At 51.9% G+C, this 21,437-nt stretch overlaps 1 long non-coding RNA gene across 1 annotated transcript; it reads left to right on the top strand.

Annotated features, from left to right (window-relative positions):
* Window positions 1-1,934: 1,934 nt before the first annotated feature.
* Window positions 1,935-3,505, top strand: LOC124658436. Its single transcript, XR_006989193.1, has 3 exons — window positions 1,935-1,982; window positions 2,068-2,129; window positions 2,757-3,505. It is a non-coding gene; the product is annotated as an uncharacterized LOC124658436 (long non-coding RNA).
* Window positions 3,506-21,437: the final 17,932 nt, after the last annotated feature.

Genomic DNA, 21,437 nt, shown 5'->3' with positions numbered 1-21,437 from the left:
GGCCGCTGTGACTAATCCCAGCAGTTAGACAGCATGTTCAGCTGCTTTAGCTCAACATGGAGTAAATAATACGAGCACTTATTGTACTCCCAAGGAAATTGTCTCTTACAGCATCTCAAGGGCAGTTTGGCTACCAATACCCAAAAGTTATAACTACTATATTATTCCGTAACAAACATCTTTTTTCTCAAATTTCCGATTTTCTTTTGGGATTAACGTGATGCGGACACGTATGGTGTTTTGGTTTCTGCCTCATACCTGTGTACGTTTGGGTGCTCTTTTGCAATTTTGTGGGAGTTTCTAAATTTACTTTTCTTGCATTACTTTTGGTCTCTTCGGTGTGAGGATGTAGCTTGAAGGAGCCAGACAGTCAAAGCAGTGGTTCAATGGATTATCAGACAGGTAGCTTCTTTCTAGAACCTTTCCCTCTCCTCCCGATTTGTCCATCCTCACCGCTGCCCTGGTCTCCTCTTCATCCCAGACGCGGCCACCACGTGCGCCGTGTGGCCAGAGCGCAGTCCCGGCAGGTCCCCGCCTGATCCGCTGGCCGCCCCGTGCTTCTCCTCGAGAATGGCCTCCGGCGGCATCGCCGTCTCCGAGGCACATGCACAAACTTCCTTCTCTTCGCCGTTCATCACCAACGGATGGCCGGCGGCGCCGGTTTGCCCCGCGGCGGATCGCTGCCTGGCGGGTAACGTAGCCGCCAGTCTCCTGTGGGGAGCTTCTCCATGGCTGCATCCTCATCGTCTCCGGTCACCAGCCCACCACCACCGCATCAGAGCCGCGCGAGGAGGCCGAGGATGGGGCGCCGGCCACCAAGGCGACGCGACGGAGGAGGCCGATGTGGTGTTGCGTATTGCCTGCGGCCAGCAGTGCGGGAATAGTTCAGCGTGGGATCAGGCGAGCCCGGGAGCACGCACCCTGCTCAACATCAGAGGGAGGAGGCTAGCAACAACCGGTGGCCGATTCGGTGCGCAGGTATGTAATTCTCCGTTTCAGCTTCCTCCCTTCGATGACCGATCTTGGTCGATTCATCCCAGCCCCTTTCTCTACTATGCGTCTCACCTCCTCTCCATCTCTGTCAGGCAAAAGTAGATGCTCACGAGTGGTTCTAAACTGCAGGAGCGTGGCTGTCAGATGGGAGCTGATTCAGAAAGAGCATGTGCAATATGGGGGAAAAGGGAGAGGTGCAGCGCCATGGCATAGTCTTTGCACTACGACTATCCATCCCTTCTTTGGTTCTTTGTTAGTGTCTTCTCTGTTTGCTATTTATGGTTTCATCGATTGCTGTCATCTGCTCAGGTTCTTGTGGATTCTTCAATGTTGTTTCCATGTGAACATATGGTTGCAAACAACCTTGATAGCAGTACTAGATTGATGCGTTTTAAGAAAAACTGCTAGACTATTTCTCTGCCTTCTACTTTGTAGATGTGAACATACTGAAACAATAATTGGAAATTGGAGGAGACCATCTTCCACTCATTAGTCCACTTGGTATACTGTTGTTTGTCTGACTGCCCAGATCTTACTATTTGTGCACCAATTAGGATGCTATTTGGACACCCATTGAATCCTATGAAGCACAAATTTTAAAAGCATACTTCTTTGAACCAGCCCGACTATTCAAGTTGCCTTTATTTCTTACTTGGAAGAACTTATTAATGCCTTGCTTCCTGGTGGAATTTCAATAGTGCTGCGCTTTTGCTTTCTGGTTCTGTCTTGCGGCCACCATTGGATAAGTGATATCTTCGATGATGACTTTTTCAGTTCTTGGTGCATGTGCATTTGAATTCGCAGACTTGCATTTACTGGCGGGAAATAAACATAGATTACCTGCATTATGTTGCTTTACTCAAAAGATACTTTTATATATTCTCCTCTTTCAGTTAAGTTCTATGAGTGTTTGGTCAGCTTAATGATACTGAGTATTTCAGTATTTCATTCTCAATGGAATGTACGCATTACCTGGGCTGCCAGTCGAGGTATCCAGACTCCATATCTTATCATCTTAGTATAGCCAGGCTCTGCGGATGGTCATTGCCACATCCCCTTATCTACATTGTGCAGAAAATATCGCCCATGTCTTCGAGTAAACTCGAGCTCTCTGGTCATTTGTGATAAAGAACTAGGTATGCTATCTCTTTCTAATTACGATTATCTTATATGTGAGTAGAAGAAAACTATGGTTATCTTAGTAATTAATGGATAAAGCTTCCTTGCAAAGCAACGCTCTATGTACTTTCCACCAATTAGTCTGATACTCTGTGCAATTGGGTATGGCTTGATTAGAATGGATGCAACTCATTTTTATCAATGTTGACTGCTTCTATTTATGCTATGGATTAGAAGCTGCGCACTAAAGTCTTATTGACCAAATTAGCGAACTTGTGCTTCAATTATATTCGACATGCTAATCCTTTGTTTATTTGTTACATAAAGTAATGTACATTCAATGTGAAAAATATACACATGTCACTTTCATTTTATAAATTGATAACTCATACTACTGTCAGAAGTGGAGATGTATATGCGGCAAGAGGTTGCCAAAGGTTGTGTGTGTCTGCAGCAAACTTATCTTCGGTCTTCTCCCATTTCATTCGCTTGCCTCTATCTGCAATATTTATCTGATATGTTGATGTGTTATTTCTTCCTTCTGATGTTGTTCGATGCTAAACGAGTATAACCTGAAACTAATCTGGTATATGGTGAGGGTTTTGGTTTAGATTGATTTGCTTCACTGACATGCGGGCGAGCAGAAGCCAATATTTCTTCATCCCGACGTCTCTTGAGTTTGGACTGCGGCAATCTAGCCATGCCCAAGTGGAAAATATTTCTCATCCCCAATGTTGTGAAGTTTTGACTAGGGCACTCTGGCCAAAACTTGGATCTATCTTGCATGAGTCTCTTCCGAATCAGGTAAAGTGATTTTCTGTGCATCCGCCCATGACATAACCTTGGACGATAGAATTGCGCGCATACTAATTTCATATGGACCTTGATCATCCGTGATTGATTTGCGCACCATTCCTCATGATTTCTGTGTCACGTGCTGGTGGCATGTAGATTATAGTCAACAATTGATTGTTCACATAGTCCTGCTTACAAACCAGAGACCTCTATAATTTGATTTTTTTACGGAACTCTATGATTTAAGTATTGTGCGTTGTCCATGTACAAAAGCATAGGTTTCATTAATTAGATCAAAATTTATGATTCATAGATCTCATTTTCACATCTCAAGAACGATAATCTTATTTGCAGAATATTAGAGCAAAAATGCGTTTATATTTTTGAAAGAAAGACTGATGTGGTACAGTCTATTAAGAGGCCATGTTTTTTTTTCAGTTACTATACTGCCATGAAGTATTCTGAAGTTGCTGGGATCTTCATATGATAGTTCTCCTTCGAAGTTACTGGGATATTTTACAGTCTATAGGATGGCAATGAACTTGGGATTTCTATGTGCAATATAGCTCCTTTTTTTCTCTGATGATTGGTCCCTAAAGAGGGTGTTGTGCACATAACCGTTGAATCAAAGTACTGCATTTCACACCAATACAAATTCAATTCCTTTAGGTTAGCTTCTACATGGCATATATTATTGAGATATTTTGCTGTGGAACGGAGACTTCCCTCGCATCTCCAACATAGAAATAAATGAGTGAGATGTGATGGTGGATACTATTTGCTCATCTAAAGAATATGATTGAATCATGACACTTCGCAAACTTGCATAGTTTTCATGTCGGTCGTTGCCTAATCGACGGTACCCCGGAGGAGGGATCCTCACGAGGGGGAGAAGAAGTAGGGGCCATAGGGCGGAGTGCACACGGGACGGTGGTACGCGAGTTACCCAGCTTCGGAACACCCGCACGATGACAGGGCCTACCGCCGCTTGTCCGGAATTATCTGGGCGCTTTCGCGTTGTTACAATGAGTTGAGGTTGTGCCTCTAGGGCTCCCAGGATCCGGCCTATATAGGCGCACGGATCTAGGGTTTACATGGAGAGTCCTAGCCGGATTACAGATAGCCTAACTACGGTACAATATCTTGCCGTGCACGTCACGGATCCGCCTTCCATACGTCGTACGGATCCGGTTCCTCATGGGCTCCATGGATCCGGTTACTCCTAATGTCGGTACGGATCCGGCCTACCGATCCCGGGCTGGACTTCTTCCTTCATGATCAACAAGAATCGGGCCGCCCGATGGGCCACATGCCTCATCACCATCTGTGGGCCACCCGGGCTTGCCGGATCTAGGCACTGTCGATGGTACACCCATGAAGTATACCCACAACAGTAGCCCCCAGAGTTCTCCGAGTTTCGCCTGCAGTTTCCGCCTTGCCGATCCATCACAATCTTCGGCCAACGTTGGTAACGCGGAGAAACTTGAAGAGCTCCAACTTTGCATTTTCTTCTTTTTCCTAACTTATAGCCGGAAAATGCTCCCATCCCGCGGGACTTCATCCATCGACGTTCCAAAGAACATTTCCGGGTTACTCCCTGCTCGAACGAGAGCCAACTTATCCTCACGGAATTACCCGGAATCTTTTAAAAGACTCAAACAGTTCCGAAAATCTTTTACCTTTAGATCAAACTTAACAACGGAAGTTCCTCATTTCCCGCGCACAACTTCCTCATTTCCCGCGCTAAATTTTCGCAGATGCAAATCTTCAGCCGGAATTTTCGGGAGTGCATGGTCTAGTCACCTCCACGTCGTTTTACCGCAGTTGACCTAAACACGTGTCATCCATCTAACGGCGTGACCGTTCAGTTTCCACCGTCGGATCCGGATCCCGAATCTCCGCGTGTGGCCTATAAATACCCCGCGGACCGGTAAAAAATCCATTCTTTCACCTCTCCTTACCACCTCGTCTTCCTCCTCGCGCCGCGCCGCCCGTCAGATCTCGACTCCGGCGAGCTTTGCCACGGTGAACCCCGCGCGCCGCCAAACCAAGGCTCCCCTCGTGCCAAGATTCCCACGTTTGAACGAGAAATTCCGCTCCGCCGCCGATTCGTGGTCACGCGGGACGATTTCCTTCAAGTTCGGCGACCTCATCTTCGCCGGAGCTCCGTCGAGCCACCGCGCCATTAGCGGTAAGTACGCCGGCCTTGTAGAAGATAACTTAGTGTAGAAGATAGCCTTAGTGATCCGGGTACTCAAATACTTTGTATGGGTGCAGCCGGAAGCATGCCACTCGAATCGTCGCATTGTACCGGTAGCTCTCCGAGTAGCCCGGATCCCAACCAAATAGAACCCATATGCCCGGATCCCATATCATTCCCGCCACCATATATTTCCGACATCGACTAGCTCAACCTTTTTCCGCATCTTCCAACGACCGCTCCAGTGCCGGATCCCTTCCCTCCAAGAGCTCCAAGAAGAACTCGAGGGGCAAGCTCGGATGGCAGCAAAGGTGCAGGAGGCGGAAAACAAGAAGGCGTCCAAGGCCCGGATCCGCGAAGGAGAACGGGGTCAATGGTGGCCTTGCGAAACTACCGACGTGGAGCTTAGGGAGCTCCGTAACGAAGGAATGATCTCCTCACATTGGAGTTTCACTCGTGATTCCGACGTCCCCAAGCCGTAAGCCGGAGAAATAGTTATGACCAAGGCTTGGGTGGAACGCGGACTTTCACTTCCCTGTTCGGAGTTTTTTCTCTCTATCCTCAACACCTACGGGCTCCAGCCCCACAACATCTGCCCAAATTCATACCTTCTCTTGTCCAACTTCGTGACTCTCTGCGAAGGACATCTTGGGATCCGGCCAGATGTCAAGTTGTGGCAATTCTTTTTCCGGGTGAAGAAAGAAACCAAGGACAAAGCAATGGTGAACTGCGGAAGCATGACGTTTATGCTCCGCCCTAGCCGCATGTACCCTCCCCACGACTCGCACGAATCCGTCCGGTACTGGAACGCCGGATGGTTCTATGAGAAGAATGCCTCAGTTCCGAAGGTCCATGAGGGTCTGCCTCAGTTCGTCAACGAACCTCCGGAAGAACTTGCAAGCTGGAGCTTCGTCCCTTCGCTCGCCCGCACCCCGATCCTGGAGAAGGCTGCGCGGAGAATCTCCTGGCTAGTCCACGACGGACTGACCGGAGCCCAGCTCACACTTAGCTGGTTCTCCCGAAGAATCCAGCCTCTACGCTACAACGCGCGCCTGATGTGCGCTTATACCGGGGCGGATGATCTTCTCCGGGTTACCCGCCACGATCTTCCGGCCGACTCTCTGAAGAGAAGGATCAAGACGTTGGTGAAGATTCCGAGGGGCCAACAGGTCCCGGAACTATCCAAAGACATTTACACGAACGACCAGTGTCCTCCGGTAAGCTTTGTTCTTTTCGCTGCTTCAAACTTCACAAGTTTTTGGATGTTTAACTTAACTTTTATTCATCTTCCTTCCAGCTCAACACTTTGGCGGAGGAAAACTTTCGCACCATTCTTCGCGTCCCCGTCACCGACGACACGGCGGAGGAGGCTCCGGATGACGACGAGGAGGAAGAGGAACAAGCACCCCGCAAGGCGGCCCCTCGACCTACAAAGCGTCCCCGCGCCAAGGCTTCCGGCTCTGAGGCCGGAGCTAGCGGCGAGGCCTCCGCCAAGAAACCGAAGACGGCAAAACCACCTCCGCTAGACTCAAGGAAAGCGGAGCGTGCGCGTATAAGGATGCTCTCAACGGCTGGCCAAGGCACGCGCCCCATCATCCCCGGCGCCCCGTAAGTTTCCGAACATGATGCAACTTTATCTTGGCGAAATTATCTCTTGTCTAAACCCTTTCACTTGTTTGCAGGAATCCGAAAACCGCTGCCACGCGGACCGCCAGCCAGGAGCCCATTACCAAATACATGAAGAAATCTCCGGCAGTCGGTCCAGCTACTCCGGCTCCGCCAAGTGCCTCTCACCCTACTCCTCAGCCATCTCCCCTCAAAGCTGACCCGTCTCCCCCTCCCGCCACAGACACTCCACCGGAAATAATTCCGGTCAGCAGCGACAAGGTAGGTGGAGAAGATCCTAAGGCCAAAGGCCCTGCCCAAGAAGATGCAGGAGAACAAGGCCAAGGAGAGGCTGAAGTCACTTCTTCTGAGAAGGCCGGAGATGGCGCTGGCGACATCGTCGTTTTTCCGAAGAACTTTGGAGATCCGGCTGACATCACTTCCACCCCCAAGGCGTATGCTACCAAGTTTTTCAACAAGCTGTCCGAGGCGGAGAAATGGGAGCTTGAACAAGACCTGCTCAACGCCATGCTGAACAACGCCTGGGGGAAACCTGATGCCGCGACATCGGAGATCCAAGATTTTAAAAAGGATGTCGGCCAGTTTCTTCGACAAGCTCATCTCGCAAGCAAAAGGTACTCCCCAAGTAGCCCCCAAGCATGTAGGCGGAAACTTGAATAATAGTTAGCGCTTAGATGCTTAGAGAAAGATTACTTCCGGGAAAGTTTTTTAGAATGAACCAGTAGCCCCCAAGCATTATGGCGGAAAGGTTCCGGCAATGATGCTTTGAAAGAAACCACTGCTACAGGCGGAATTTTTACTCCTGCACTGTGTAAATTTTACAGGAACAGCAGGCGCTGCACTACGAGCTGCACAAGAACATTGCCCTGCAGCGCCGCGTTACTCTGAGCCAGGCGGAGAATATCCGGACTCTGAAGGATGAGAATGCGGAGCTGGCTAAACAACTGGCAGACGCCCAAGGTTGGTTTCCGCCTTCTTCGTCATTAACCAAATTCCGACTTTGAACTTGCTGTTAACTTATATTATTATAGGCGCATCCTCTTCCCTTGCTACAGCCTCAACCGAACTTGAGAACCTGCGCTCCTCGTACCAAGATCTGGAAACGAAACTAACGGAGGCGGAACTAAAGAGGGAGCAGGCCGAAAAGCAGCTGGCGGAGAAAAATTCCGAGTTCATCAGGGAAAAGGGCGAGCTGAAATTGAAGATAAATGTTGACAGTGAGACCATCAAATGTCAGCAAAAAGAGCTCAATGGACTCCGGAAGTATATGGAGACCGCGGAACAACACTGGGATTTGCTCAATGAGAACATCTTGGGTACCGATACTGGAACCTTGCCCAGATATTTGTTCCGACGTTTTACTTTATGCTCCAAATTGTATGCTTATACCCTGACTGTTTTATGCAGAGCCGCTTGGGTATTCGGAAGAGCGCCGAAATTTGTTCCCACGGGATGACCTTCTTCAACTTGCAGGCGATGACTGCAAAGATCTCATCTCCGCCTCCCGCAAGATATGTTATAACTTATCCATCAAGAGGAGCCGCACTTGCGACGTCCGGAAACTTATTGGAAAGATGGATGTTCTGCCGGAGCTAGTGACGGATCTCGCAAGCATCATCAGCCCGAGGCGCAGCTGCAATGGCCTTGACCATGTGCCTAGCACATAATGCGGATCTTGATCTTGATCGTGTAACCACGGCGTTCCTCCGGATGCGGATGTTAGCGCGCTCCTGGATGCAGTGAGCGGCTACGACACCCGTATTGCGCGCAGGATCCGGCACGAGGAATTCTACGACAAGGTCGTCCTTCCTGCGGACGAGCCCTTAGAAGCGGAACTTCAGAAGGAGCTCGCTGCCAAGGCGCGACCTGCGGAATCCGGAACCCAGTTTACCTGGACCAGCTCCAAGAATGCTCCCCAAGAGGAACCCAAGACCAGCACTGCTGCTTCTGAAGAAAGTGATGAAGACGTGTCTTCTCCGGCCGAAGGCGCCAAGGAAAAAGATCCAGAGGGCAAGACTTCTCCGGCTAAGGGGGAGTGAAAACTTTTATTCCTGTGGGAAAAACAATGCATCATTTTGGCCCCAGCGAGGGTTTGTAATAAGACTTTAAATTCTTAGTAGCTAGGAACGAAACGATTATGCATGGGGCGGAAACACTTATCCTGCTATCCGTTTAATATTATGTGCATGTTTCGTTTTATGTCGGAAAGCAAGTGCTGATTTCGTTATTTTCCGGCTTGCCCGCTTGACCTTCCACGAGCCGGAAAACCTTAGCCGGAAATGCTCGCCAGCGGCGACGAAGCCCAATGGCAATCCGTCCATAACCGCGGAAACAAGCCCCCATGCATAGGTGCCGGAAATCGCTACTAGGAATCCACGAGTTCGCAATGTATAACAACTTAATCGTAAAACTTAAGCTTACGTCCTAAAGGACGGTTTTAGAAATCACAACTTTTATACACGCCTAGGCGGAAAACATCCAGCTCTGCGGTTTTAGTCGGAAAAAACATACACGATCTAAAATGAACAAGTAAAGGAGGTAAAAGACTCAAAGAGTGAACCATAAGCTTTATTTCATTGATCATGTATAACTATTACGGAGTTTGTAACTCGGAAAAATATGCTAAGTGTAGAAAGGACGTAGCTGTGCGATATTCCAAGGGCGATCTGTTTCATCGTAGATGTCATCCGGATCCTCACGCTTGCGTTTCCGGCGCCAGTTAGCAGGTCTATCCCTCAGCTCGCGGAAATCAACAAGGTAGTACGACCCGTTATGAAGCACTTTGCTAACGACGAAGGGTCCTTCCCATGGAGATTGCAGCTTATGGTCTTTCACCTGTCGAAGGCGGAGGACCAGGTCTCCTGCCATGAAGGAGCGATTCCGGACTCGACGACTGTGATAACGTCGGAGCTTCTGCTGGTAGATGGCGGAGCGCTGGTCAGCTAGGTTCCGAGCTTCTTCGATCAGGTCCACAGATAGCTGTCTGGCCTCGTCAGCTGTTTCTTCATTATAGGCGGAAACTCGCGGTGAATCGTGGATGATGTCGGAGGGAATCACGGCTTCGGATCCGTATACCAGGAAGAATGGGGTAAACCCCGTTGACCTCGTTAGGGGTAGTTCGCAAACTCCACAAGACAGCGTCCAGCTCGTCGGCCCAAGCTCCAGCCTGCTCGTCGCAGCGGTTCTTCAAGGCGTGGCTTGATTCCCGATAATATTAGACCGTTAGCTCTTTCAACTTGACCATTGGATTGTGGGTGAGCCACAGATGCAAGGTCCAATCGAATCCCCATTGTCTCACAATAATCCTTCAATTCTCCCTGAGCGAAGTTTGTGCCATTATCTGTTATGATGCTGTGTGGGATGCCGAATCTCATCACGAGGCTGCAGACAAATTTTAGTGCCGTAGCACCGTCGGCTTTTCTCACTGGCTTTGCCTCGATCCACTTGCTGAACTTGTCAACAGCCGACCGAGAGGTATTCAAAACCGCCAGGAGATGATCTTTTTAACTTACCAACCATATCGAGCCCCTGCACCGCAAATGGCCAGGTGATAGGTATGGTCTTCAGCTCTTGGGCTGGAGCGTTTGGTTGAGTAGCGTAGTACCGACAACCTCGGCAGGTCTTGACTATCTTGTCAAGCATCTTCTTTAGCCGTGAGCCAATAAAAGCCTAGCCGAAAAGCTTTTGCAACGAGTGACCCGGGAGCGGCATGGTGCCCGCAGTCCCCGCGTGGATCTCTCTCGAGGATTTCAATGCCATCTTGATTGGAGACGCATTTGAGAAATACCCCTGTTGCGCTTCGTTTGTAGAGCTGTCCATCAACAATTGTGTAGGATCGTGCTCGTCTGATGATCTGGCGCGCGAGGACCTCGTCCTCCGGCAACTTCTGATCGATGAGGTAGTCCAGGAAAGGTTGTGTCCAAGCCGGAATGGTAGCCAATACCTCTCTAGCCGGAGACACTCGCCACTTCTGGGTTTTCCGGGTTAGCGCCCTTCACCGAGGGTATCCGGAGATGCTCTAGGAAGATTCCAGGCGGAATTGGCTTTCTCGCCGGATCCGAGCTTGGATAGCATGTCTCGCCGCCGTGTTATCGTCTCTCCCGACGTACTTGACTTCGTATCCGAGGAAGCACTTGGCGATCTCATCAACTTCGTCTCTCGTAGGTCTGCCATGACGGAATTTCTCGGCGTTCAAGTTCCGGCTACTTGTTGTGCCACCAAGTCGGAATCTCCACAACATATGATGTGCTTGATCCCAATTTCCTTAGCGATGCGCAGACCGTGTAGTAGAGCCTCATATTCCGCCATGTTATTTGTAGCTTCGAAGTGGATCTGCGTAACATACCGCAGCTCTTCTCCCGTAGGGGACTTCAGGGTGACTCCGGCTCCTGAGCCTTGGTGCTGCTTGGATCCGTCGAAGTGCATGACCCATGTTTCTGGTTCCGGCTCCAGACTTGCATCCGGAGCTTCTGTCCAGTCTGCAACGAAATCTGCCAAGACTTGGGATTTTACCGCAGTCCTGGCTTTGTAGCTGATGTCGAAGGCGGATAATTCGATGCCCCATTTTGCTGTGCGTCCTGTTGCGTCAGCGTTGTTGAGAATTGTTGACAGCGGAGCCTTGCTCACAACTGTTACTGGGTGCTCTTGGAAGTAGTGTCTCAGCTTCCGGCTGCCTAGGAAAACTCCATAAGCTAGCTTCTGAAAGTGAGGGTATCTTTGCTTTGACTCCGTCAGCACCTCGCTTATGTAGTAGACAGGTCTTTGGACGTCATATTCATGACCTTCTTCCTTTCGCTCCACCACGATGACGAGGCTGATGACTTTGTTGGTAGCTGCCATATAAAGGAGCATTGGCTCGACTCGCCGGGGCTGCCAAGATAGGTGGGGAGGTAAGCATTTCCTTCAACCCTCGAAGAGCTGCGTCAGCCGCGTCGTCCCGCATAAATTTGTCTCGTTTTCTTCAACAACTTGTACAGAGGTAGCGCCTTCTCGCCAAGACGGCTAACAAACCTACCGATTGCCGCGACACAACCAGCTAGTCGTTGCACATCTTTGAGACAAGTTGGCCGTTTGATACACAGGATTGCCTTGATCTTTTCCGGGTTAACCTCAATGCCTCCGTGAGAGACTATGAAGCCAAGGAGTTTTCCGGCCGGCACGCCAAAGACGCACTTCAGCGGATTCAACATCATCTTGTACCGACGGAGATTCTCAAAGGTTTCGTGAGGTCGCTGATCAAGTCGGATCCTTTCCGGGTCATGACCGCGATGTCGTCGACGTAGGCGTGCACGTTCCGGCCAATTTGGTCCTTCGAGCACCGCCGCATCGTACGTTGGTAGGTGGCACCTGCGTTTTTCAAACCAAAAGGCATAGTAACATAGCAAGTAAGTACCAAACGGGGTAATGAATGAAGTCGCCTTTTGGTCGGATTCTTTCATCCGGATCTGATGATACCCGGAATACGCATCAAGAAAACACAGAGTTCCGCCCCGCCGTCGAATCAATGACTTGGTCAATGCGCGGCAAGGGGAACGGATCCTTCGGGCAATGTTTGTTCAAGCCGCAGTAATCGATGCACATTCTTAGTATTTCAGTTGTTCTTTTTGGGTACAAGGACGGGATTCGCGACCCAATCGGTGTGGATAACTTCTATTACAAAACCCGCTTCTAGTAACTTTGCTAGTTCCATTCCTATGGCGCGGCGCTTCTTATCTCCAAAGCGTCGCATAGCTTGCTTCACCGGTTTAGCCCCCGGATTTATGTTGAGGTAGTGCTCGGCGAGTTCCCTAGGTACTCCGGACATGTCGAAGGTTGCCATGCGAAGATATCCATGTTAGCGCGGAGGAACTCGACGAGCGCGCTTTCCTATTTGGGGTCCATGTTGGCTCCGATCGAGACCTGCTTGGAAGCGTCATCTTCCTTGAAGTCGTGACTTTCTTGGTCTCTATCGCGGCCCTGAAGGAGTTTTTCTCGCTCGGAGATCTCGCTTCTTGGTGGTTTGCATCTCGCCGGATCCACCGCGGCTCTGTAGCCTTTCAGCTCTTCTCCGGATATGACAGACTCTGCGAAGGCGGCTTCGCCCAACTCGCACTCATGAGCCTTTTTGTAGTCTCCTGTTATGGTAATCATACCATTAGGACCCGGAATCTTGAGCTTGTTGTAGATATAGCATGCTCTTGCGTGGAACTTGTGGTAGGTGGGCCTGCCGAAGATGACATGGTAGGAGCTCTTGAAGGGCACAACTTCAAACGTGATCTTTTCTTCGCGGAAATTGTGAACATCGCCGAAAGCCACGGGAAGTGTGATGCTGCCGAGGGAGTTCGCCTTCTTACCCGGAACCACGCCGTGAAACTCGGTGTGCTGTGTTTGAGCTGTTCCTTGGTGAGGTTCATCCGCTCCAGCAGTCTCCAGGTACATGATGTTCAAGCTGGCTCCGCCATCCATGAGGCACTTGGAGAAGTCATACCCGTCGATGCGAGGACTCACAACCAAGGCGTAGTATTCTTGTGGCACAATGGCGGGATGATCCTCCCTGTCAAATGTGCACGGAACTTCCGACCACCCGACATATCGCGGCACAGCCCGGAACCGTGGCGTTCAGGATCCGGGTAGCTGATTTTGTAGCACGGACCGTTGGGGTTCCGAGGAAGGTGTGGTAAGCCCCCACGCTCTTTTTCTCGAAGGGGTTGGATTTACCCGCGGATCCGGCTTTGGGATCCGGCGAGTTATCATCCTCGTCCATCGCCTCGGAACCGTCCGTCCTCCTTGTCCTTGTTCTTGCCCTTGCCTCCTTTGCCGCGTGGGCGGTGCTTCCGGGCTCGCTTGTATCCTGCCTCCGGGTCGTTCTTTAGGTCGTTGACCCACTTGCAGTTGCGGTTGGTGTGAGTGGACTTCCCTGTAGCCGGATCCAAGTGGGCCAGGCAGGGCATGTCTCTGTACTCCTCGTAGGTTTGCGGGGCGCGGGATCCGCCGCATGTGACCTCAGTGCCATGCCGCCGACCCCCGCCGGCTCCGCCTCCGCGGCCGCGTCCTCTTCCGCCTCCCCGGACCTCCGCGTTGGAACGCCATGGCAACCATGTCGGATCCGCCACTCTTCTGGTCATCAGGGTTTTTGCGTTTATGGCCGCTGCTGTTGCCGTTATCACGGTTCTTCTTTTGCTGGTGAAGGGGGATTGCTGTAGCTGCGATATCACCGCCTGCGTCGTCATCGGCGGCAGTGTGGTCACTGGCAATGGAGATCATTTCATCCAAAGTCAGTTTATTTGCATTAGCTAGACAAGTGAGCTTATGCCTCAGCAATCCTCCTCTTTGCAGTCCACCAATGAAGGCGTACATGGCAGTGGTGTGGTCGACGTTTTCGCACTCGTTCCTGCATGCCAACCATCGTGTGAGGAAGTTTCTTGAGGTTTCTCCCTTCTTCTCGGATACAAGCTTGTAGGTCGCTTGCCGTGGCAGGTCTTTTGTAGGTGCCCCCGAAGTGTTTCTCGAAAGCGGTCTTCGTGTCAAACCAAGCAAAAGATGGAGTTTTTCTCGAGGTCACCGAGCCGCATCCGGGCTGGACCTACAAGGTACAACTCGGAGCATGCGGCAGGCGATATTAGGGGTCCCTCCGGCAAAGGTTACTGCATTATAGTAATCCTCAATCCAGGTATCCGGCCTTTCGGCGCCATCGTAATGCTTCAAGTTTCCGGGTAGCTTGAGGGAGCTCCTTGGCTTTGGTTCCTCTCGAATCATCCTGCCAAAGCATTTTGGTCCGATGTAGTCGGTTCTGTATTCATTGAGGCGTTCCCGCGCGTCGCGCGAGCCGTGACGAGGGACCGTGAGCGAGAGCGAGATCTCCGGCCACCGCCTCCGCCTCCACCTCCGCCGCCACCGCTAGGTGGTGGTGAGGGAGACCCGCGAGGGGGCCGATCCGACTTCTTGCTTCCGCCTTCGGATTCTCCCCGGCCCTCCCGGTGCTGGCTCCGGCTTCTGTGGCTGCCTTCGCCGTGGCGCTGGCTGCCCTGGTCGTTCCGGCTCCGGCGGGGCTCCGGGTCGCGCTCCTCATTCCGGCTCCTCCTAGGCTCGGGCTCACGATCATTGTTCTGATTCCGGCGGGGTTCCGGCGTGCGCTCCCCGTTTCTGTTTCTTGAGGGCAGCACGTTGTCGCGGATAACAATTCCACCATGCCCCTGAGGCCTGGTGTTTCCGACTGGACTACGGCGGCGAGGGGGACGCGGGTAACCGTTGGGCGGAGGAGAGGGGTTGCGGTACTTGTTTCGTCCAGAGTACATTGGATCCTTTCCCTTTCTCGGATCTGACGGTGGCGTCTTTGATGGTATGGGGATCGGATTTGGGTGTTCCCTGGTTTTCCGCCTGCGTTCCGAGGATCCGGTTCGCGATTCGTCATCTCGATGACGATTGTCGTAGGCGTCCTTCTGCGCAGTGGAGACGCAATGCTCCGGGTTAGATTCTAACTTGCGCGAAGTGTCTGCCTTGCTCTGCTGCCTTACTGCTGAAGCAACGAGCGTGCGAACGTAGTCGATGTCAATCTCCTCGTTCGTTTTCTTCAAGATTTTTGCGGCCTTCGTCATATTGTCCTTTGGAGTTGCGAGCGGCTGCTGCACTGTGGGGGTGGCGAAGGTAATCTTGCGGGGAGGGATGGCTTCACGCCTGATCCTAGCTTCCTCCTCTTCAACGAATTTCACCTTGGCCTCCCAGTGCTTTTCAAGTTCCCTGATTTTTGCAAGAGATTCATCGACCTCGCGGTCCTTCTGCTGAAAGTGGGCCACAAAGTTGGCAGCTTCTGTCCTTTCGTCCAGCATCGCGGCTGCGGTGTTTGCGAACTTTTTGGCAGTAGCCAGCATCCCCTGTCTTGCTGCTTCTAGAGCTTCCGGATCTGCGTCGTGGGGTTATTGGTTTGTTGAGAACGTCCGACTTTGCGACCAAGTCCATGCGTGCTTGCGCGACCATCTCTTCAGGCGACAGGAGGCTTTCCGAGGAAGAATCCTTGCGGGGGCGCTCCCGCGACATTGGAGATCCCTGGTGGGACGGTTGGGGGTCGGATTGGGTTCCCAACTCTTCTGATTCGATCCCTTCCAGTGCGGCGACAGTTGCAAGTACCTGCTTTGGTTGGGTGGAATCGACTTCGGGCTGTTCACCGTATCCGAGTTCCTGTACCTTGCGATCGAACTTTTCCGTGTCCATAGAGGAGGAATCATCGGAAGTTGGGCTCAGGTTGCCCAGAATTGATTCTTCAGCCGGAATTCCGCTTTCTCCGACAGCCTCTTGCTGATCCGGAGCAGCGTTGTTTTCCGGGGCCTCGACCTGCTCGGGACCAGCTCCGGCTTCATGAGGGGCGGTTCCGGCGGTATGGGCCAAGAAGTGTACAAAGTGACACCTTTGCTTTTCTAACACCTGGGAGACCCAGGCGGATCCGCATTGGTCTTCCACCATTATTTCCCGCTCGTGGGCGGATTGGGTGGGTTTTGATTTTTTCAGATCTAAGGCGGAATCTTCGCTAGGAAGTTCCTGTGTCTCAGATCGGATCTTCGCGACTGCGTCCTGCTCAGCGGCGGTCGCGTCAGCGTTACTTACCAGTGGGTTTCCGTCGGAATCGACGGTTTCCCCGATGAAGATGTGTATGCCGCCGACTGGGACGATGGAGAGCTTGATGGGGTCGGTTTTAGCCGGAATCCAATACTCATCCGGAGGGACGATCGGCAGATTTCCGGCGTAAAGGACGCGCCCCACGGCGATGGTGTCGTCGTAGCTTCCCATGGCGGAACCCTCCCGGTTCCGGCCTCCGTACGCCGCAGCCCCACGGTGGGCGCCAACTGTCGTTGCCTAATCGACGGTACCCCGGAGGAGGGATCCTCACGAGGGGGAGAAGAAGTAGGGGCCATAGGGCGGAGTGCACACGGGACGGTGGTACGCGAGTTACCCAGCTTCGGAACACATGCACGATGACAGGGCCTACTGCTGCTTGTCTGGAATTATCTGGGCGCTTTCGCGTTGTTACAATGAGTTGAGGTTGTGCCTCTAGGGCTCCCAGGATCCGGCCTATATAGGCGCACGGATCTAGGGTTTACATGGAGAGTCCTAGCCGGATTACAGATAGCCTAACTACGGTACAATATCTTGCCGTGCACGTCACGGATCCGCCTTCCATATACGTCGTACTGGATCCGGGTTCCTCATGGGCCTCCATGGATCCGGGTTACTCCTAATGTCGGTTCGGATCCGGCCTACTGATCCTGGGCTGGACTTCTTCCTTCATGATCAACAGCAACTGGGCCGCCCGATGGGCCACATGCCTCATCACCATCTGTGGGCCACCCGGGCTTGCCGGATCTAGGCACTTTCGATGGTACATCCATGAAGTATACCCACAACAGTCATATAATAAAATATCTCGCGGCGACCTTTCCATTATCAAGAGCTAAAAGGGAAATGCTACAAAAGATAAGTATGACATTCGGTTTAATTTTGAGTAGCTATTTATTTTTCTTAGTTTTTATTCTGTCCAAAGTAATCTTCTAATTACTTACATTATTATTAGTTTTCATGTTGCAATTCAAAGTCTGGTTCTATTTTTTGGCATTTAATTCAGGAACGTCGCTCTACACAACCACATACTTTATGACTGGGGTTTTGGTTATGATAACTTTGATTTCAAGACTTGATAGGTCTTATTCAATCTTATTGGGAATGTTGTCCAAACTTGCATCACATTTTTCCTATTCTACGGTTTTGAACATTAAATTTTTAGTGTGACTAGAGATAAATCCTAAACAATTGAGTTTTAATGTATCGATATCCTTTTCTTCTATAATATTTTTTACGATCTTGCACTATATACATTGATCCATGTTTTCTTCTGTGTTTGGATGCGTAGAAAGTTGGCATGGAATTGAATTGGACTAAGATTCCAAATCCGAGATGGAAATGAATTGGCTTCTAATTCAATTTATGTTGTTTGGATGTGTTTGGAATTTGCTGTTGGAATCAAAGGGTGTAACCAATTCCAAATCTTGTTTGGATGTGCAAACTAGGGAATTTTATGTTTTGTTGAATTTGGCACCTGTCCGGCCGGACGAATCTGGAAGAAGGGATTCGATTCCCCCGGCGTGCTAAAACGGCCACCTGCCGGCGACCTGCTAGAACGGCCACCTGCCGGCGACCTGCTAGAACAGCCACCTGCCGGCGTGCTACAACGGCCACACCCGCCTGCGAAGCCGGAGGTAGGAAGCAGCTGGGCGCACGAGCCGGAGCGGTCCAGGGCGCGGAGGAGAAGCGGCTGGGGCACACGCCGGCGGGGGAGGGAGGCGGGTGCAGGGCCTGTGGCGGAGGGAGGCTGGGGCACGCGGCGGGGACATGGCCTGCAGCGGAGGGAGGCGGCGGTAGGTCCTGCGGCGGAGGGAGGCGGGGCACGCTCCGGCAGGGGAGAGAGGCGGGGGCTCGCGGCGGGGCAGGGCCTGCGGCGGAGGGAGGCGGCGCACTCGCCGACGGCGGAGGGAGGCGGCGGCGCGCTCCGGCAGGGGAGAGAGGCGAGGGCACGCGGCGGAGGGGGGCGGGGGCATGCTCCGGCAGGGGCGAGAGGCGGGGGCACTCGCCGGCTGTTACCACCCGATTTTGGCCAAATCAGGAGATGGGCCGTAAGTGAAGATGGGCTTGAAGGACGTACACGTGGAGCATCTTCGAAGCGGCCTTGCGCTAAGAGTTTGGGCTAAGTGGCCCGTGTATCTGTAATATAGTAGATCGCATTGTAATTTAGATTAAAGAGATAGAGTCTGGCCCGTGCACGGTTAGGTGCACGCCTCAATTAGAAAGTCCCTTGGACTATAAATATGTATCTAGGGTTATCGGAAAAGGAGGACAATCATCGTTCAACCAACACAAATCGAGCGCATCGCCACCCCTTTCTTCGAGGGTTTCTCCCGGGTAAGCACCATGCTGCCTAGATCGCATCTAGCGATCTAGGCAGTATACGTTTATTCGTTAACCTTGTACTGCTCGTGCTGAAGCCTTGTTGATGGCGAGCAGTACTATTTATCCTTAGGTGTTTAGGGGCTTGCATTGATGCTTTCACGTGCACATCTTCGTGGCGATGCCGTCCCTCGACACCTAGCTGCCCTTACGTCTACCCAGACGTAAGGGCAGCATCTTGCTTGTTCGTTACTTAGTAGATCCGATCCGTTATAGTTGCTCCTTGCTCCGCAAGGATTAGTTTAATATCCGCATAGTTAGGCCTTACGCCGGGGTCGGAGGATCCGGTAGTGCGCTAGATGTTGTTCATCGTCCCTGCGAGGGATGTTCCGGGAATCGACGTTATGTTGGTTTTTAGGCCTCTCGTAGGGATGGTTTGCATCGTCTTCCGTAGCTGCTAGGCCCGATCACACGTAGGACGTTCCGGTTATGTGGTGAAAACCCTAAACTGTCGTGGATCGTTTTAGCTTTGTCCTGATCAAGCAGGATCCCCATGCCATTGTAAATCCAACGTGAAACATGGGGCGATCGGCTCTTTGAGCCGATCCACAGGGAAACCTGAGAGCCGATAGGGCTCGTATTTAATGTTTACGTGTCTACCATGCAGGAACAATCGAAGCACTAACACCTTCCCGATCGGGTCTAGGTCGGGTGGCACGCCCTAGCAACCGCCGGACGTGGCCGAAGATTTGCGGGACAACGCGAGGTGCCAGGGATCCACTAAGCGGCCCTGGGAGCTTCCCGGCTCTTCGTGTTGCTCAACCATTGCCCGTCGGTGGGTTTTGGAGGGTAACACATTCTGGCACGCCCGGTGGGACCATCTTCTGCATACATCCACGTCAACATCGGCATCCGAGATGGCGGAGGAACAGATCACATACGAGGATCTTCCTCCTGATCATAAGAAGAAGTACGATGAGCTGAAGGCCATCGTTGAAGCCGAAATCATCGGCTCCTTTGAGAAGACCCGTTCGCACGGTATCAGGTTCAAAGGATTCACGCCGCAAGGCGTCCTCGACGGGGTAGATCTGTCTCTCCCTTCAGATGAACGTACCAGAGCCCTGCGACAGGAGATCAACTACGTGGTGGCTCATTCACTGCATCGGCACTCTGAGAGCCTGGTGAACACTTTGGAGCGCGTTGCGCTCCGTGTGGTGCAAGAGATCATGGAGCGTCGGTACTCCCCTTCAGGACCTGTTCTAGGGACTCACCAGGGAGAGATGCAACTCCACACCAGGCCACCTCTGCCGTACGCAATGGCGGCTCCACAGCAACAAGGCTCACCGGCATACGTCGTCTACAAAGTTGGGGGTGACCCGGGCGACTATCAGTTCTTGCATGACCCGCCCAAGGAAATCCCACACGGATACGTGTGCACGTATGTGCCGGACTGCAACAACTGGACGCAGGCGATCCAGGCTCCACCAGGAGGGATTGCCGGAGCAGGAGCAATTGTTCCGGCAGGAAGAACGACTGCAGTAGCGGGGAGTTTAGGAGCAGAAGCTGAGAAACAAGCGTGGCTAGCCAAGTATACCACTGCACCAGTCCAGGAAAGCTCAGCTGCCACTACCTCCACCGCAGATCAGATCAGCGCAGTCCTGAGAGACCGAGTTCGGCATCTTGCCGAAGAAGAAGATAATCGGCTATTCCAAGCCGTACCCCAATGAGTTCGACCTGATCCCACTACCACCCAAGTACCGGCTTCCGGACTTCAACAAATTCAGTGGGTCGGAAGGATCTAGCTCCATCGAGCACGTGAGCCGATACTTGGCCCAGCTGGGCATGGCTTCGGCATCGGATCAGCTACGGGTGAGGTGCTTCTCGCAATCCCTCACCGGTCCAGCTTTTGGATGGTACACCTCGTTGCAGCCAAATTCAGTGCAATCATGGAAGCAGCATGGAGGAACTGTTCCACACCCAATACCATTCAGAAGCTACTGAAGCTGGTATTGCCGAACTAGCACAGGTTCGGCAAAGCGAGGAGAGACAAGTGGCTGAGTACATTCAGCGTTTCGGAACCGTCAAGAACCGATGCTATTCGGTTCATATAACCGAGAAAGAAGCAATCGAGCTGGCCGTGGCAGGCCTTGCAGCCGTCATTCAAAGATCCGACGTTCCAAGTGGAGTACAACTCGTTGACGCACCCGGTCGATGAGGCTGACCTTATATGAACAGCCGCCATCCGGAACCGTACCCGGACAAGTTCAAACGCGCGATAACCCTGGTCAATGCTGATGAGGATGAAGATTCTGCGGAAGATCAGGAAGTTGCGGTAGCCGAGTGGACTCGGACGCCAGTGCCTGTGTCCTGCAAATGGGTGAACCCGCTAGGGCCTCCAAGAGGGTTGGACTTTGACGTGACCAAGACTGAACAGATCTTCGATCTGCTACTGAAAGAGAAACAGTTGAAGCTACCCGAAGGCCACAAGATCCCTACGGCGCAGGAGATGAACAAAAGGCCATACTGCAAATGGCATCATACGTTCACGCACGCCACCAACGACTGCAAAGTATTGCGCGCACAAATTCGGATGGCGATAGAATCGGGCCGATTAACTTTCGGACAGCTTTGCCATGAAGGTAGACATGCGTCCGTTTCCGGACGTCAACATGGTGGACCTAAGCCACTCCATAAGAGAGCCAAGGTTCTCTTTCGATGTCAATATGGTAGGGTTTGTGATCCGCCATGGCGTGGACAAAGCAGAGAGCAGCCACTCTCGTGGCAAAGATAAAGAGGA

The sequence above is a fragment of the Lolium rigidum genome, chromosome 5 (genome assembly GCF_022539505.1).
Source record: "Lolium rigidum isolate FL_2022 chromosome 5, APGP_CSIRO_Lrig_0.1, whole genome shotgun sequence".
NCBI lineage: Eukaryota > Viridiplantae > Streptophyta > Magnoliopsida > Poales > Poaceae > Lolium > Lolium rigidum.
Note: the sequence above shows the minus strand (reverse complement) of the source record. Positions and strands in the feature narration are given on the sequence as shown.